The 20,155-nt window shown below is 31.7% G+C and overlaps 1 protein-coding gene across 3 annotated transcripts in view; it reads right to left on the reverse strand.

Annotated features, from left to right (window-relative positions):
* The window catches only part of lft (Limb expression 1 family member lowfat), a 189,167-nt gene that overhangs the window by 37,736 nt on the left and 131,276 nt on the right, over window positions 1-20,155 (reverse strand). The window lies entirely within an intron of this gene.

Here is a 20,155-nt window from a genome sequence, read left to right on the forward strand (position 1 = left end):
TGATCTGTCGCTATCTTATACTGACACTGTTTGTTAATAGGCAAAACGTTAACATAATCAAATAATCTTTTATTATTGTCTTTTGCCTCAATCTTTATTTTTACAGGTACGATAGTTTTTAGAATTTGTACTTGTTGGTTCAAGACTTGTCCATGTCAATGAATGTCCGTCTTTGACACTGAAGGGTAGATCAATTATTTTCTATTTATTGTTTTAAAAGTAGTGTCACCCTATGGGACGAAGTTCTTCTATATTTAATAATATTTATTTAAGGAAATATAAAATATTTAAAAAATATAGGTAAATAATGTTTTATTTTAAACGCGCTGAACCATTAGCAGTGATGCCAAGGTAGACGGTATGCGCGTTGTGTATAAGGCATATAATATATCATTATATTCAAGTTAGCAACACCGAAATAAGCGCAGTCGGATGATTAAAACTGTTCTGGCAAGTTTGGAGATCGAGCACCTCCTACCTCCTTTTGGCTCCTGGTAGCATTGCGTGGTATCTGCTGTCTGTAGTATGTAGGTTAACATATCGCTTTCGGTGTCCCAAACCACGATTCTTACCTACAAAGATGTGAAGTAACCTTTTACCGCCCCATATAAATACGTACACATTGTCTTATATTACCCAGGTGTTTTTTAATAGAAGGAAAAAAACATTTACGAATAGTTTTTTACGCAGTAGTCACTAACAACAAAAAGATTTTTATTTTTTATTTTATTTTATTTCTTAGGGATTACAACAGTAATATATATAAAAAAATATAACAAATAAATATACAGAGAATAAAACCAATAACAAATATCCACAGAAATACATTAAATACTCGTACAATACATGTAAGTGTGTTTGTGTGAGTGTAAGTGTGTGAGAGGGTGGGTGAGTGGGTGTTATAATGGAATGAGGGTTGACATGTGTGCTTTCCGCTAGTGCTTGCTATTGTAAATTCCTTATGTACAAGATAATATGATTGTAACTCGTGTATAACTACTTGATAAATAACTTCAATTACAATCCATTTTTCTCATTTAACCTCAAATCAACTTACGCGCACCCGTCCTATAAATTATTGACGGAAAGCTGTGAGCGGGTGACACAAAATGCCAAGATGAAATGTAGTGAGTTCTTCCGATGCACGGCGATTAATAACTCGTCCGGTCTGACGTTGCAGCGGACTACGCGTTGCGGGCAAAATGGAATTTGGACCTGCCAATCTCACGGTTGTTGGTGTTGCTCGCCACAATACAATCAAATATCTATTCATTTTGAATAAACGAAACATAGAGGGACAACATTTTTAGAAGGGAATAAGAAAGTTAAGGCATTTAGAGAGTTTATTACCCGTCATTAGCCAGTTTAAGTGGTCATTTTACACATCAAACTCTGTAAATGCCTAGATTTTCATATTCTATTCTCAAGAGTGTTTTCCCCCTCTTTTGCAACTGATTTTGATCTAAACTACTCCTCAGGGAGGAAACTCCAGCCTATCTACAAACATTTCGACACACTCAAAACATGGTTGAAATTTTAACATTTCATAAATTAATTGAACAACATTTTAGTGGTGCATAGTACATTATTAATATAAGAAGCAAAACAAGTGTTGACGACTTTTGTGGTTGCATGTATTCCAGAAGTTTATCAAAGTTACATTCACGTAAGTTTGTTTGAGATTTCCATAATACAGCTTGGTTGATAAGTATATTTAAGAGGACAATGGAAAATCAAATCAAAAACGAGTATTTTGGCCACTAAACAACGTGATCGTTACTAACAAATAAATAAATGAAACGACAGGATTTGAGTTGAGATTGTTCGTTTTTTAACAGATTTGTGAATACTTGGTATAAATAGGCTACTTTAAAAAAAAAAAAAAAAACTTTTAGCTAAGGAGCCCGGGTAGAACCGCACAGTGGTTAGTTTGGAATCCAACTGCACCAAGGAGGCGGACATATAAAGGGAATCCGTAATATGATCAAAATGCGGTAATGGGTTCTTTTACCTGGGCTATAAATAACGAGAAATGGCAACTTAACTTGTTGGCAGCTTAAAGTCTGCCGCGAGAGTCACGACACATACCCGTACCTACTGTATACTGCATACGAGTGCATCGTGCGAGGGAGATATCGACGATTTCTAAATGCACTCAACTTTTTCCCGTACCGTGTATAACTAAAAAAATCTACTTTTGTCAAAAATCACAGAAACGGGGCATAAGTTTTTTGATTTGTTGCAACAGAGAGGTAAATTATTTTTGAAAAGGGAATATAGGAATCTAGGCATTTACAGGGCTTATGACCTGTCATTGGCTGATTTAAGTGGCCACTTTACACTGTGTAACATTCACCATTCTACCCACTTGAAAATTTATTTATTTATTATTTATTTGTTTACATACATGAGTTTATTGTACATTATTTGAGACATAAGTCCAACTCCATGGGACTAAAAGTCCTGTGTTGAGATGGGACTAGCAATTAGTTGACACAGCACATGAGTATATCACCACAAATATAGGATCAGAAACATCAAATATATATGGCACATCAATATGGTAAACAGTAAACTCAAACATTCGGAAAATCATTAAGGAGTTTCCTACTCAAATCCCTCCCACTAAGGAAAATCCAGTCCTCAACTACTTTCTTAAAATAGTTTTTGTCTTTGAGAGCTTAATACGGAATTTCAAAATATTTAACACTCTTGGTGCGATAAATGAGAGACGTCTCTGAGCAAAAGTCGTACGGACTTTGGGTATGACATAATTTATGCTCTGGCAAAACCTCGAACGGACCTCTCCTTATTGTTCGACCAGAAGTGTTAGTGCTCCTTTTAGGTACAGTTGTCTCATATCCAGCACCTTCATATATTGGAACAACTGTTCTGACGGGTATGTTGGAAGTCGCTGGAATAATATTCTCAATCATAATTTCTGTAAAATTGTTTTCATGCGTTGCCTAGTAGGTGGATTGGTTCAGCCGGATGAATCTCGCCCACATAATAAAAGATTCAGCTCATTTACTTCACAAAAGTCTACAGATGGAAGAGTTAAGGAAATGTTCAAACATAGGCAGAATGGTGAATGTTAAACAATGGGTAAAGTGGCCATAAAAATCAGCCAATAACAGGTCATAAGCCCTGTAAATGCCTAGACTCCCATATTCCCCTCTCAAAAATGTTTTCGCTCTCTGTTTCAATACGTTTGAATATGAACAACTCCCTAGGGAGAAAATCCAGTCTGCAAGCATTTGGACATACTTAAAACATTTTTTCATAAGCTTTTCTTCGAACCGGGTAATCTTAGAGTCACCAAATAGCGAAAGAAGCGACCGAGATTTACAAACATCCCAACAGTATAATCTGAAATGACAGGTTGATATTAAAATATTCTTGGTACATATTTATAAACAAATTGTATAAAAACGTAGACTGTGGTACGACACGGATTTCCAATTTACAACCGGTATTTATTTATGTATTTATTTTTTATTTTACGTTTTACATAATACTTTTTAAAAAAAGAATACCTCTCTGGGCACAACCCGGGTCGAGGGCATTCATTTACATGATTTTATATATACTTATGGTGTCTAAAAAATGAAAATAAAAAAATACATATTAATACTTAAATCCACAAAGATACATAAATAATAGTAAGAATAAATAGAAAAAAGAAGAAAAAGAAAACAAAATGATAATATTAGTACAGTTCACTTACTAGACTATACGTACATAGGAACGACTGCGACATAATACAAATCCTAAATGTATAACGTTAAATAAATATCTGCACAAATAACAACCCTGGAACCCGATTAACCCTGGAATGGGATCCGAAACGTTAGAAGAGAGTGTGAAAGACACACGGCATAATAATCTACTATAACTTATTGTACAAGAGGCAAAATATTAAACTGTGTTAGCAATGTACGCACTACAGCGAATCAATTCAAAATTCGTTTAAATTTACCAATTATAAATATGCATATTATTCCAAGAACGCTCATCATTATATATTTTTTGGTATGCTTTATTAATAGTTACTTTAAAAATTATGTAACTTATACCAACACCTTTCCCTGTAAAAAAAACCTGCTGAAGAGCCAGTTTTGCTATTAAAAGGGTTTTATTTTTTCTTGTGTGTTTTTATATTATCTACAAGTCTTAAATAATATTTTTTTAAAGTATTTTTCAAATTTCTTCTTTAGTTTCAGTGCCAAAATACGGCATTTATTAGCAAAAAATACACAGAATTGACTTGCGATTCAAAAGAATTTATAAAAATTTAAAAAAAAACTTTTAAATACAGTAAAGTTGGTTAGCAAAAATAATATGAGTAATTAAGAAATTACCAAAACGAAATATTGAATTAAAAAATATACTAAAATTAGATAAGGGATCCGTACATTATGCAAGGCTGAGATAAACATTATCGACAGAATCAAGAAGGGAGCTCTGCGTTAGTTTGGACATGTAGAGCGAATGGACAACGAAAGAACGGCTAAAAATATTTACGATGCAAATGTTGATGAATGCAAAAATAGAGAAAGACCGAGAAAGACATGGCATGACCAAATTCAACAAATACTTGAAGATGGACATGTTCAAAGTTGGAATAATCGGCGCGCGTGCATGAGAAGATGTATGAATGTAGAGGAACCGAGATTTGTATGCAAAGATAGAGAGATGTGGCGTTCTATTCTCTCTGCCTACCCTTACGGGGAAACGGCGTGATGGTTTGTTGGTACAAAAATTTAAAAATAAAAAAAACTTATTAAAAAAAAATGTAACTAAATAATTTAGACAGCTAATGATCTAAATGAAACTGGATTTAAAAGGGAAATACTCGTACAGGTTGAAAAAATAATATGCAGAAAATAAAAAAGTAAATAACATTACATTTTGATTTTTGAAGACAGCATTACATTTTAAAATAGTAACGACGAGATGCTCAATGCTTTTGCAAAATTTTCTTCATAAATTCACAAAATTTTCGTTTGTTTGTTTCCGTCATCCAGGATTATTAGTTCGCTTAGGTCTTATGGGATTCTTGTTTTTTTTTATGTTTTATTTTCTACGTTACGTTATTTTTTTCTACTTCGGAAGTTTAGTCTAAAATATTGGTTCAGGGATAACTTCACCATAAATTTATATTTGTTGAACCTCGCTGTGCCGCGAACGGTCTTCAATAAATAACGCAAGAATCTGATATGAAATACAATTTACGAAATTTAATTACAATGTGTTTTAAGTTGTTGGGTATGCAGTTTAATTAAAACAGAACAACATGGAGATACTAAAATTAAAAATATTAGAATAATTTCATCAAAATAAGTATTTGCATTTTCAAATTTGCCAAAATATTTATACATTAAAGGCCATTAAGAACAATTGGAGGGATCATGGTACGGATTCTTGAATGAATCAGGGTGATGACTTTAGTAAAAATATCAATAAAATTTCCTTATTTAAGTTTTATTTTACTAACAAGCGCTTTCGCCATAGTAAGCATCTTCTGTTAAACTATTTTGGAAACTAGTTGTTATTATACATATGTCTTTTCTCTCAAAAATAAAAATACCTACCTGATATTCTTGTCCCATAAAAACTTGTAAAAAGGGATATATAGCACGTTGGTCAAATAAAACAAAATAAAAAATATAAAAAAAACAGTTTCGTTCAAATCATAAAATATGGAGTTCTTGATAAGAATCAAGAAATATCTTTTTTTTTTTATCGCGGTTTTTTTTATTTGTTCTTTTCGCTTTTATATGTATTTTTTATTTATTTAAAAAAATGTATCTGTTCATAAAACATTCTCAATAAATAGTATTCTTCATCCACCTGAACACGGGCAAATATGTTTATTATATTAATCACGTTTTTTAAAAGTTAAAACACCTTTTCAAGTGTTCAAATAACTTATTTAAGTACGGCATACCTAATTACAATTTAAAGATAATTGATTTCGACGCTAACAATTGATTGCCTTATTGAACTTATAACCGATTAATTTTTCTCGTTTAAACGTGGCCTCCAGGAGTTTTGCATCACGACCTTTTGATGACGCGACGGCTGTGAGGAGGCTTGGTCCAGAGGCCGGGAGGAGGACGGTACGATAAATTATTACGGCCTTAATGATAGAAACGGTTGAAGGCTCATAAGCGAAATACAGATTTACGACCAAGCCCCGAATACTTCCACTGCGAGTAGCCTCTACCGGCCTCACTTACCCGCGCACCAAAATAATGGCTTTTTGCAACTTTTAATGAAATGAATATTAAATATTTTTTAGGCAGCATCGATGTATTTTCAGATTGCGGAGTCGCCACTGCTTTTAAAATATTTGCGGCGCAAAGTTATTTTAAGAGGAATACGTATTCCTGTTTTGTCTCCCTGGATTATGGCACTAGAGGGATGATTTTTTTACACATATAGCTATTTACGATAAACGTGTCTCTATTACTTTGATTTTCTGATAAATTGTTTCTTACGGAAGCTAGAATCATTTAAAAATCCAAAAAGCGCCCAGTTTTGTAAAATATGATAAATAATTTTGAAATACGGAAAAGGTAGTTTTGGGTAACAAAAAACGGACTACGATACTTCGATTTTGTCGATTTGATCGAGCATCCGACGTGCAGTTGTCTTTTTTGTACAGTGCATATTATGTGCTTCTGAATTACCTTCTTTCAGTACAAATATGCTAAGGCTACCAGATTACAGAGAGCTCCTTCGAGCAACTTTACCGTGTATGTGGGGCACCGCCAAAGAAACTGGTGTCTTCAGATGAGGTTTGCGACATGTGGTGGGCAAACTGTCTTTTTTGCACAATATCGGGAAGCATTTGCGAGAAAGTGACCGAGTAAAATAAATTTAAATTTGTGTTGCCACATACATTTTAATACGTCATTTGAAAGATATTAAAGTTTTCAATGAACAGTATAAATGAACAAATTTATTCGCATGCCGCCATTTACTACTTTACCCTGACTTAAATTTGAGTTTAAAATTGAAACTCATAAAAATATCACGAAAAATGGCATTTGATAAACTACTTTTAATTACGTGTCATTTAAAGATAAATAAACTAAATTAAAAACAAATTAAATAATAATGATTTTAATTGAATTTTCAGTTTTCTTCTAAGACACATTCAATAATGTGCGATTTCTTACACCACAGGTATATTGTGCGGTTGAATCTATGTACTTTTTAAGTGCTAAAACGTGAACATGTTATCTTGTATTACATAGTTGATCCGCTACAATGATCGACTACTTGTGCAATATTATGCAACAAAAAATGCAAAAATATGATTAAGTTTTTAATGGACTAAGCTATACTTTATTGATTCCCACGTATAACTATTTCTAATGTTTTTTATACTGTAAAATACATCCATGTAATCTGGTTATTATAAATACATTATTTCGGAATGAATAAAGAAACCGCAAATTAGTCTAATTGTTTGAAGTTCTTTGTGAGGATTTAAATCAATAAATATAATGCAAATGAGTAAATAAACGCCGTTGGTCTGTTTAGTTTAATAATTAATATGATTATAACTTTGCCTTAAAAATGCATAAAGTAACAAATTTAAATATTTTTAAATAAAGTTGACGCATAGAAAAAATGTTATATACTTTTATTTTTTGATAGATAATATTATTAACATACAGGATGTTCTTTGAACTCTGTCACATCCGAAACCACGATGATCAGTATGGGTAAGAAGACATATGAGCAAAATTTAAAAAAATATTTAGACCAAAGAAAAAAAAAAAAAACAAATATTAAACAAATCAAACGGTTACTTACTTCTGCAGGGGAAAAGTGAGGGGAGCGCGGCGCAGTATCAGACTCCCCCCTCCCCCATCCTCGTTTCTCCTTTGCAGAAGTAAGTAACCGTTTGCCTTTTTTGATATTTTATTTTTTTAAATTTTGTTCGATTTGAAAAATATACTTTAATGTGCCAATATGTCTTCTTGCTCCTACTGATCATCGTGGTTTCGGATGTGACAGGGTTTAATGAACACCCTGTATATAGTAAAATAATTATTTGCTTCAGATTATCTGTTCTTATCTGTTCTTATCTGTTATTATCTGTTATCAGGTGCTCACGCATATTCAGAAATAATAAAACACTATTCCATGTCATTACAAAGAAAAATACGGTTCTTTGGTATGATAATTCCGAATAATACGACTAGTAAGTTCAAATCAAGGTTTGAATTATTTTGACGTAAAATTGAGCACTTATCTTAAACAAATAGTAATAAAGTAATTTTGTTCATCGTTTATCTCTAGTTGCCGTATTTAAGAAAAATATGTTATAAATTCTGAGGGATAGTTGAACCAAAAAATGTTAAGTTGATAACGTTGAAGTCGTGATCGTCAAGTTTTCATCAATGTATATAAAAAGCAGTGTATCAATTTACTATCTTCAAATTGTAATATCTAAATAATATTATGTTGATTTTAATTGTTTACCGTTCATTGACTTATATCTGTATTCTAAATTAGTATTTTTTGAACTTCTTCTAATTTAAAGATTATTTTGATATAACATATACGAAAAAATGTTCTCCACAGCAATATATGTAAGTATTATTATGTATCCCCATATATTTTCTACTAATATGTTATGATTCTTATTTTTTTAAAAAATATTTTTCTTTCTCTTTTTAATTCATTTTTATTTTTTGCTCTTTTTTTGCAAAATGCATTTCTGTCTTCATATTTAAAAATACACTTCTGTTCTTTCCACTTTGATACCAATATGTAAAGATGATATTTTTGATATTTTTCTTTTTATTCTAAAAATCATTTATATATTTTTTGCTACTTCTGTGTAAAATATGTATATATGTATGTAAAAACATGTAAAAACCTAAAAGGCGTTTAAATCAATTAATAAATATGAATTGCATGAAAAAATGCAAGATACTGTGATCCGTTTTGCTTGTTGCAACAAAAACTTAAGAATTATTTATTATTAAGTTTTCACACCCATGGTTTTCTGTGCCTTTGGTTCGTTAATAACTAAGTGGGTAAATCAATCCAATTTGTAAATTTTTTAGTGAAATTAAACGAAAAGTTGTGTCATAGAGACGCTGTAGTTTTACTGCCGGATTGCGGTCGAGCTGAATTGAATAAACTCGTGTGCAGACGGTTTGGGAGATTTTATTACTGCGAGATAAATATATCATACACCGGATTTCGAGGCCAATAAATTACGGCAGATACTGTCACTAGATGGACCATTATTGTGCAGTTTACTGCTGCAAGTTCGAGGCAGAGTGCCAACGCTAATTTATTAGTACATTAGACTAATTGGAAGTGTCAAAAATATTTTACTAGTTCGGCAGCGATGTGTGTTTTACATTTTCAAATAAAACTGACCATTTGCATTCCGAGAAGACAAACATAAAAAATATACTGTTATAGTTTGTACCCACTTGAAGACGTTCTTATGTCAAACATTGAATGCAAGACATAATGAGAAACAAATCGCCTAAGTGCTGTTGGATACTTAAGATATAATTAAAAAATTACACATTCATGAATTACTTACGAAATAAGAAATATTAATTTAAATACACGGTTTTTTAAAGAACAATATTACATTAAATGTTAATCAACTTGAAATACATTGGCATATACAGGTAGACGTCGTTTGCGCCAGTTCGATTGACGCCGATTTACAATTTCGCCGGTTAGTGCCGGCGTGGGATTCCCCGGTTCGGCTGACACCAGACGATAGTAGGCGCCGCGATTCTTTTACACGTTGTTTTATTCTATTACTTTGCACGCGAGCAGCCCACTGTGTGTGTGAAATTGTTTCCGAGTTAGTTTTCGTTTTGTTTTTAAGAAAAATAAAAAGGTATAACTATCTTTTTTATTTTATTATTATTAAAATTAAAAGAATATTCAAATATATGTAGTTTATGCTATGATAACTAGTGAGTTAGTATTTATTATGAAAAATTCATTATTAATATCAAAAGGTTTTTAAAAAATAAATAAATATAGGATATGTATTCAATAAACATGTTAGATTGTTCTTAGAATTTCGACACGGAACCTAACCTTATATCTTCCATTTTATTTTACGCCGGTGTCTCTCGGAACGGAAACCTGTACTAAAAATGCATGATTTTTTGTAAGGGCAGTTTTTAAAATAAATAAACATTAATTTATTTGTATAGTAAATATACATTTCTTGTTTTCCTATTACTTACATTACTTGTGAAACGAACCTTTAACAAAAAACACGATTTTTAAAAAATACAAAAACCTCAGCTTTCAAAAAATGACAAAAAATTCATGTAGAACGCATTTATGAAATAAAAGCATTTCTGTTCGAAGTTGTTAGAGATATTATGCTTTATACTTTTTTGTATCAGTATTTAGTAGACTCGTTTTTCGATTACATTTATATGAAATTAAAAAACTATTATTTGAAAAAAATTATGTCTCGTTATAAAAAAAAAAATATATATTTTTACATTATAATTTTAAATTGTTTCTATTCACTCATATCAAATACACACTTACCCTGTCCTTAAACCTACCCTCACACCCATATACAATCACACACATATTCACATACCTACCAAAATCACACTCCACTTTTTTACACACGCATCCTCACACAAAAAAAAACTCGCACACATGCACTTCTAAGAATTATATCTAACTGAACTGGATTTTTATAATTGTATTTATGTGGAAAACTGATTTGGCTTTATTTTATGTTTTTTTTATAATGTTGTGTATATTTTTTTGTATTGCTGTTGTTTTTCTTAATAAACAAAATTAAAAAATTAAAAATTAAAAATGAATTATAATAATAAAAATACCTATATACATGAGTTATAATAATAAAAATACGTATACATTTATATGATACAATATGGAAAGGTAAGTGAGGTTAAAAATAATACACAGAATTAAAAAAAAAAAAAAAACTATTTATGTAGAATATGAAAGGGTTAAGACTTGTTGGCGCCATCTCAGTGCAACAAGAAGCTTTTTGGAGCTTAAAGTGACTTGCCGCTTATAGTTCTGTTCACTGGATCTGTATGGGTAACATCTTACCAAGGTGCTTATACCAATTTGTGCGGTGCTGTATTACAATATCAAGTAGAAAGCATTCATAAAACCACCGCGACCTCCTCGAGTTTCGTGTTTTCCTAATAACATTATTGAAATAGTTTACTTAAAAGAGGAAGTTTAGTGCTACTGGAAATGGTATATTAAAAAATATTTAAGGGTATTAATAAGAGTATTTATGAAAACACCATGACCTCCTCGAGTTTCATGTTTTCCCGACACACTATTAAAACAGGCATACTGTCAATTTATTGCAACCCGAAATTTTATTTTTTAAATGTATTTTTGGTAGTAATAGATAATCAATATTTAATCGAACTATTTCAGAGGTCAAAACATTTGTATTATGAGAGAATAATACTTTTTACACACAAAAAAGTATGAGTAATTCGATTAAATTTATAGTCAGCTATTTTTTGTGTACTCATTGCATTTCATTTGATTAAAAAAGAATGCTTTGGAAATTTATCGATCAAATGATAAAAAATCCACTTCCAATAATATTAATAAATAATGTTCAAAAAAATATATATTGGATTTTAGAGTTGTGTCCATTTTAAAATGAGCACCAAAAGTAAAACAAAATGAACATATTACAACAGAGATGAATGACATTTAAGAGAAGGTAATAAGAAGTATAGGCATCTACAGGGCTTATGACCTGTCATTGGCTGGTTAAAGTGGCGTCTTTAAACACTGGGGAAGATTCACCATTCTGCAAATATTCGAACATCTTTATTCCTTCAATTCTTTCTTCTGTTGATGTTTGTGAAGTTGAAGAGCAGAAACCCTTGAAATTGAAAAAGAATTGAAGGAATATAGATGTTCGAATATGGGCAGAATGGTGAATGTTACACAGTGTGTAAAATGGCCACTTAAACCAGCCAATGACAGATCATAAGCCTTATAGATGCTTATACTTATATATTACCTTCTCTTAAATGTTATTCATCTCTGTTGTAAAATGTTAATGTTAACAGCTACCCAGGGAGTTAAATTCAGTCCTTGTCAACAAAAATTTGGATGAATTGTTGATTAAACAAAATGGTTAAGGTTATTAGTCATTAAAAAAAATATTCTACAAGATATTGTGTTGATATTTTTGATCTTATAACAACCCTTCAAATGGAATGTCAAATAGACGAAAGTGAGCATTTTGGACACCTCATTCTGTTCGCGTTCCATCTAGAGAATAAAGCTGCTGAAACTGCTCGCAATATTTGTGCAGTCTACGGCAAAGACGGTATGAATTATATACTAGTTTGTTGTTAAATAATGACCAAGAACACGTTATTGACAAGTTTGTTAGTGTTAAAATAAGTTGTGTCCATTTTTTTCCAAATGATGAGAACTGGAGTACACAACAATTTTTTTTAACGTAAAATTTGTCTAGATATGTACCGATAAAGATAGCGTTTATAATCGTGGCCCTGAGTTTTTTTTGTATGATTATGTATTATCTGTTTTTTTGTGAACTGGTTTTGTAAACGAATAAATAAAATAATAAAATAAATTAACAAAAACGTACTAGATATCTGAAAACATAAGGAATTAAAAGAATCCTGACTAATTAAAAAAACAACTGAAGAATTACTGCAGTTAAAAGTTTATTATACATATAGAGATTATGCAAATAATATTGGATTGTGAATAACCATGTACCTTTATAAAAAGTTGCCCTTGAAACCTTAAATAAAAAAATGTAAATAAAAATACCTATATTTAAAACAAATTCAAGACACTAAATTGAAGTACTAAAAATTGCCCTTTGAAATTGCTTATCAGAGGTTGTACAAGGCTTTGATATCTTAAATGGTTACGTGGTATGCAATGATGTTGATTTTAATACGAATTTTTGTTACGTTAAGTTATTTGTTCTAAATTGTAATTTTAGTACTAAAGTTTTTTATATCAATTAATATATTTTAATAGCCACTTAGGTTTACACTAGTAAGAAAAATAAAATAAGAAATTACTTTAATATAATAAATTACTTCATAATCAAACAAAATATATTCCCTTATTCAAATATTGTATTAATTGAAAACAGTTAAAAGTTGCAGCATATTTTTTCAAGACTTTTTATTCAATTTCAAAAGTATACGGTGATGATAACTTGCGAAAGTTAAGGACCTAATGGTGAGTTTTATTACGAGTGAAGGTTTTCTTCATCCCGAGCGTTGATATATAAAGCGCGTCTGGCTTTGTTTTGTTTTGTACTTCGGTACTTTGGAGGACGATGCTCGTACATCCAGGTCCGCGTCCGGTGCCAAACGTCGCCGTCGCGCGTCAACTCAATCTACCTGTATTATGTTGCTAACTTTGTATGAGTGAGACGACGATCTAACAAGATCTATACATGGTTTGAATTGATCGAGCAGTCTTCAGAACTCAGTTGAAACAAGTAATTGAACAAAAACTTAATAATATTGTTTTTTTTTAATCAAAATTTACAAACAAGTATGCCTTTTACGTATTAACATTTTTATAAAGATTTTATTGATGATTTATGTAGATCTAAAAAATAATTGACAAATGTCAACAGCACATCTAAAACCTACAAATGAATAAACTAAAAAAAAGTAGATGCATAATTCATTTATAGTTAAATTGTTTATGCAATTAAAACAACAGACAATAATGATGAGAGAATTAAAAAACATTAATATAAAAAACAGTTTCTCAATAATTGATTATGGTAGAGAACATGTTTTTTTATCTAATTACATTTCGAACTATCGCCCTCTGTCTCCGTAGACGAAAGCAGAATACCAAACTATACGTTTCGCTGTTTTGTTGTTTCTTCTACAATGCACCATTTTGTGTATGATAAGATAGTTTTTTTAAAAATTATTGGTAATCCTCTGACAAAAAATAAAGCAGGTTATAAAGCTACAGAAAAAAAGGAAGAGAAATGATTGAATTCATTCTAGAGGTCTCAGGTTCGATCCCCAACGTAATCGACATAAAAACATATATTTTAAAATGTGATTTGACATAACATAATATATTCAAATAAATAGTTACTAGACTGGCACTTAAACGTAAGACTAATTGTTTTAAGAAAAAATATCAAAATACGCTATAAATATCCTCTGATTTTGACTGGAATATGCTCGGGTAGTTATTTCGGTTTTTTGTGTGTAACGGTCGGATTGCATGCTTATCGTGAACAAAACATACTCGTAATATGCGTTTTGGTTTCAACATCTTTACAGATCAGACTGGTTTTATTATTTTATTAGCTGTAGTGTAATGGTTGACGAATAATAATAAAAAATATTTTGATCAATTTTAGTGAAAAAGTACTAATATTTCGAAAGAGACGCAAGTAGAACCTCATTGATACGGAAGTCTAGGAAAAGTCTGCGTATCGAGAGGTTAAAGGAACCGGCTTTGAAATCGCTCGGTAGATAAATACCGTCAATCGTTAAACATACCGTCTTGGTAGTTGTCAAAAGTCATATAAAAACCACGTTCCAGGGAGCACTTTTTGCTTGAACTGGGATTTATTGAGTTTTTATCACAGAGGCCTATTTAAAATTCAAATGAAATTATATTTTATTTTAATTAAGTTAAGAACGCGGACTAAAGTTTTGCGGTCATTCATTGGTTAGATTCAATCATATGAATTTGAGATGATAAGTTGGTAGAACATATTGAGGTAGATAGAGATATAAAATAAGTTTTGTGCACCGTATCGATATGTACATATGAAGATAGCGTCTATAATCGCAGCATAGCTCTACATCGAAAACAGACAAACTAATAAAAATATGATTTAAATATAAAAAGGTACCAGGGGGTGAAACCCAGTCTTTTGTTTAGAAACATATGGACAAACTTAAAATACAACTATTCGTCGACTTACGACCTATGCGACTTACGACGGTTCGACTTTACGACCATTATCCGCAATCAGTTGTCAATATAATGTTAAACCATTTTTACTGTGCTTAGTATAATTTACTTACGTGTAACAAATGTAAAAATTAATAAAATACAATACAATACATCAAGATTTCCAAGTACTTACTTATCAGGAATCATAATGATTATTCGGCCATAGACGAACCCAAAATAATATCTAAAAAAACGTAGAGAAACCCGATACCTGACAGTGACACGCTATTTTATTCATTTTCATCGTACAATAATAGCATCACGCGGCGTAAGTAAACATACATAATTGTATGTACAAACGTCCGACTTACGACCAGAGCGACTTACGATCTATTTGCCGTAACCAATCGCGGTCGTAAGTCGGCGAAAAGATGTATCGTAAAAAAAAGATACACTTTGTAGTTGTTCTTAAAATAAAATATGGAAATTCGGACAAAAACACTACCATTTCACATGTTTGTTAATTTATTGAAATGAATATAATAAGTCAGAACATAAATATTGATGTTTAACAACATGGTATCGTATAAGTTGACTTATTTATTTCTCACGCATTGCATGAATCTTAAAAATCGTAAGTAAAACTTACGCGTTTCTGAAATATGAATCGGTTAATTATTTTCAACGCAGTTTCCGGCACAAACATAAAAATAAATAAGGAATAACAAGCCTTTGAAATGAGTGGCGTCGTAAAAATACAGTTTTCGTGTTCTTTACACAAGGCAAAAGCTGGTTTAAGCATTGTACGTCATTTGTTGCGTTTGCGAGAAGTTTTATATGTATTTTGTGGGCATTTTGTAAAAAGCTGCAAGTGAAAAAAAGCTATATTTCTTACGGTTTCCTTTTAGTAAAGACTCCAAGAATGCGTAAAATAAATAATACCACGTCTTGTTGGGGAGAACTAGTCTTAACTTCGTCTATCAGGACAGGATAGACCTAAATGTTTAAACATAAATTAAGTCATTTTTTTTTCAATTTCCGTCTGGTTTTCCGTTACGTACACGAAAAGGTGACAGTAAATTGGCAATGTTGATTTATAATGAATTGACAGTAAAAAAGCAGTCGCTATTAACGTAGTATTTATGCTATAAACGTAGTGAACTTAATAAAAAATACTGGCAGCTAAGCGTAGAAATATTTTTTGATCGCATCCACAAACATAAATACTAAAATTCTGAAAGATTTTTAAATGAATTCCCAAAAAACTCTCTACTTGAAAAGCTAACATATGAAATTTAGAGCTCACTAATGAAAAAAGAGCAATTTTTAGGGAAAATCGTCTAGTAATTTGCATTAACTTTATATTTTCATGAATAAATTTTCGCTGTTTTTCTGTAAAAATTAATGCTATATTAAAGAAAATAGAACTTATTCAAGTCCCTCTTATATTATTTGTGTAATCCACGATGCATTTATCCATGTAAAAGCCATATAGGCAGCTTCCGTGGTGTAATGTCTAAGACACATAACTCTCGCACGGAAGGTTCCTGGTTCGACTCCCAGTGAGAACATAAAAAATAAACATGGTTTTCTCAAGCCTGCGTGTCCTGCGCTGTAATTTACTACTGCAATTAGCAACTAGGCATCCTGGCCAATTGCGTAAAATAAAACAGAAAATACAAATTAAAAATATAAACTGATATCAGGATAAATTTGTTTATGTATAGCCGAGTATACTTTAAAAATTTTAGTATAAAACCTTTTTTCTTTACTTGACGCCTTTGTTCAATTTGCTACCAGCTTTACCTCCAACCTGCACCATGTCATCATATTTTACATTCATCATGATAGTTGCAATGACATGAATGCACTGATCTCCATACATTAGTCCAGCTCACGATGTACTTCATGTTATATTGCACATTGGTAATCATCATTATTTTAATATTACTTGAAAACGAATTATAAAATGACGTTTCGATCTGAAATTGTACAAAGCGTAATTTAATATAATATGCAGCTGGATTTAAGATAATAATTGCATTTTTCTCTCGAAACCTGTGCATCATGAAAATTTCTTTGGCAAGAAATCTTACGTTTTCGTACGTATGTTTTTGTTTCGAATTTCTTAAACATCATTTCCTTTATTATTTATATCACTACAGAGATGGGTAGAATTTTTGTTTCAAGATTATGGATATTCGAGCGTTTACAGGGCTTATGACCTGTCATAGGTTGGGTTCAAGTGGCCACTTTTATGTAGAATTCTACAACATTCCCCATTCCGCTTATTAGCGAATATCCATATCGGTGACATTTTTGGTTTTAGTATATATGTCATGAAACAGGGAAAGCTTTCGCTAGCGCGTTTGGAGCGCCATCTATGTATTTGATATTGAGGTTAAGCATTAAAGCAAATTACTTTATTTATGTAGCTAAGACTCTATCCAAGTTAAATTAATTACTAGTAATTGCCCGCAGATGGCTCTGCAATTTTATTTACTTAATTTTGACCAGATCATGTTTTTACACAATATTATTTTGGTTGGTACATATATTTACATATTTATACACACACAATTCTGGGTTTTTTTATCCCAAGGGGGAGTAGGTATATTATTATTTATATCACTACAGAGATGGGTAGAATTTTTGTTTCAAGATTATCATTTCCTTTCTATGGAGCAAAGGACATTTAATTGGTACACCAATTGCAGTGTATCTTGATCATTTTTTCTCGTTACATGAAGGTAAGGTGATTTATACGCTTCAGGTGCCAGTCAAGGGACTATGAAGTATTCTAGTATAAAAACACCTTTTAAAATAACATTTCATGTCAGTACATAGTTCCACTAGACGTTCGCCTGAGAGATCGGATTTCTACAGTATTCAGCCTACTTTCATCCCTGTTTTTCCAAGTCCATACTTCGCTCCCATACATCAGAGTCGGCACTAGGATTTCATTGTAAACTGCTAAGATAAGCGTTATCGACAAAATTGAGAAAGAAGCTTTGCGTTGGTTTGGACATTAAGAGCGAATAGATAACAAAAGAACGGCTAAAAAGATGTACGATGCGAATGTTTATGGATGCAGACATAAAGGAAGTCAGAGAAAGACATGGCATGACCAAATTCAACAAACACTTGAAGATGAACATGTCAAAAGTCGGATTAATCGGTGCGTGTGCATGAGAAGATGTATGAATGTAGAGGAAGCGAGATATGTATGCAAAGACAGAGTGATATGGCATTCTATTCTCTCTGCCTACTCATACGGTGAAACGGCGTGATGGTTTGTTTTTGTTTCGTTTTGTCGACCATGTCGGGAATTGAACATAAAACCTCTTGCATGGGAGGCAAACACGCTGACTATTACACCACAAGTGGGAAAAAAGCGAATTTATGACCTGATAACATAAACATTGACATGCCAATAAACAATTATTATTTAACGATTTTAAAACAGAATATGAAAGTATTTTCAGGGAAATAATTAATTAATTTTCGTAAATAATTATCAGATTCCCATATTACTTAACAATCTGTCAGGCTGTCCATTTGTATATAAGATCAACATTCGCATTCCAAATTGTAACACTAAAAACTGCTAATTATTTAGTCTTTTTTTTTAAAAACTCCAATTACGCATTTTTAATTACTTCCTTTCATTACCCTCTTCCATATCTCATCTATTCCACCTGCTGACAAGCCTCAAAATAGAAGCTAAGCGGGTTATTAAAAAAAAAAAAAAACGAAATTCTGGACCACATCGAAAGAAACGGTAATTCGGTATGCAACGGCGCGGCGTAAGGTGGGATTAACTTTTTGAAATTATGGATTTTTATTAATGATTCAATATTTTTTACAGCATTTAAAAAAAATGCAGTAGGTTTAATGCGTTTTGAGTATACACATTTTTTTTTGTTTTTGCTGGTGAGTCACCTTAACTCAGGAGTTACAATTTTAGATTTTTATAATAAAAAAGGACTTAAATTATACAACATGGAGGTGTTTTACATTAAAAAGGCGTTGAAAATTAATATTCCTCAAATAAATAATCAAATATCTTTTCCATACAGCCCACTTTTTTATTTAAAAATAAATCGATCGTATAATTTTCAACCTTCTTGCCCCTTCTCTTTCTAACCCCCCACCCATACATTCTGGAACATATCACTAAATGCTAATCACCTAATTTTACTACACGTTTGGACATGGTGGTGTTTGCATCCCCTTTAACTCTGCATGTAATTTATGTATTCTTCGTAAATACCATACTTTGTATACTACGGTGATGGTAAAGGTAAAAGTGTATTTCAGTATTTGCATTTTGTTGTAGTGAGTGACCTGACAAGGAGACAGGTATGTTTCAAAACCGGTAGACACAGAAAGTTGGTAAGTGGTTTTATACTAATATTTTGGGTCTTGGTCCCGTGGTAGTATTGTGGACTCACGGATCGAAGGTCCCAGGTTCAAATCTAACTCTACCGCAACTCGATTTCCATATTTCAGCACAAGTTATTGACGGATTTAAGGAAATGGTCTGAATTTTTTTAATATTTGAGTTAATAATAAGAACTTGGTATTTCTCTTTTTTATTAAAAAACAAATACCAACGTTAATCACATAAAATCTTTTTTAAACGATAATGGATAAAAAAATAAATAAATCAAATCAAAGATACTTTGAGTATTATATTCTACTATAACCTAAGTCAGTAAGTCATTACGAGTAAAACTAGATACGCGCCATATAAATTTTGATGGGAAATTTGTATTTTAAAGTACAACAAAAAAAAACGTCCGTAAAATTCAAAAAGGTACAAAGGTACACATAAAAGTTTAAATTGGACAAAAGGTTTGACCGGGTTTTGTTTTTAGGCGTTGAAGTGTTGGGTGTTCGCAGCGGTATCGATGTAGACATTGCTGAAGTATTGGTAATTGGAAAGGTGGTGGTAAGGTATAGTGGTAGCACTGGCTAGCGGAGAGGCAAGGTGAGGAGGGGCAGACCGACTGCAGACGAGTCAAGGTTTTTGCAAACAATCAGCACGACACAAAGGGTTGCCGGCAATCACACACGCATACACACGCATACGCACTTACTAATACATACATAACTCACTCACGTACACACAGGTATTGATATTCAATACGCACTCTATCATGAAATATTGCAACAATGATAA

Source organism: Micrasema longulum, unplaced genomic scaffold (assembly GCF_059751315.1).
Source record: "Micrasema longulum isolate JH-2025_06_02 unplaced genomic scaffold, ASM5975131v1 h1tg000725l, whole genome shotgun sequence".
NCBI lineage: Eukaryota > Metazoa > Arthropoda > Insecta > Trichoptera > Brachycentridae > Micrasema > Micrasema longulum.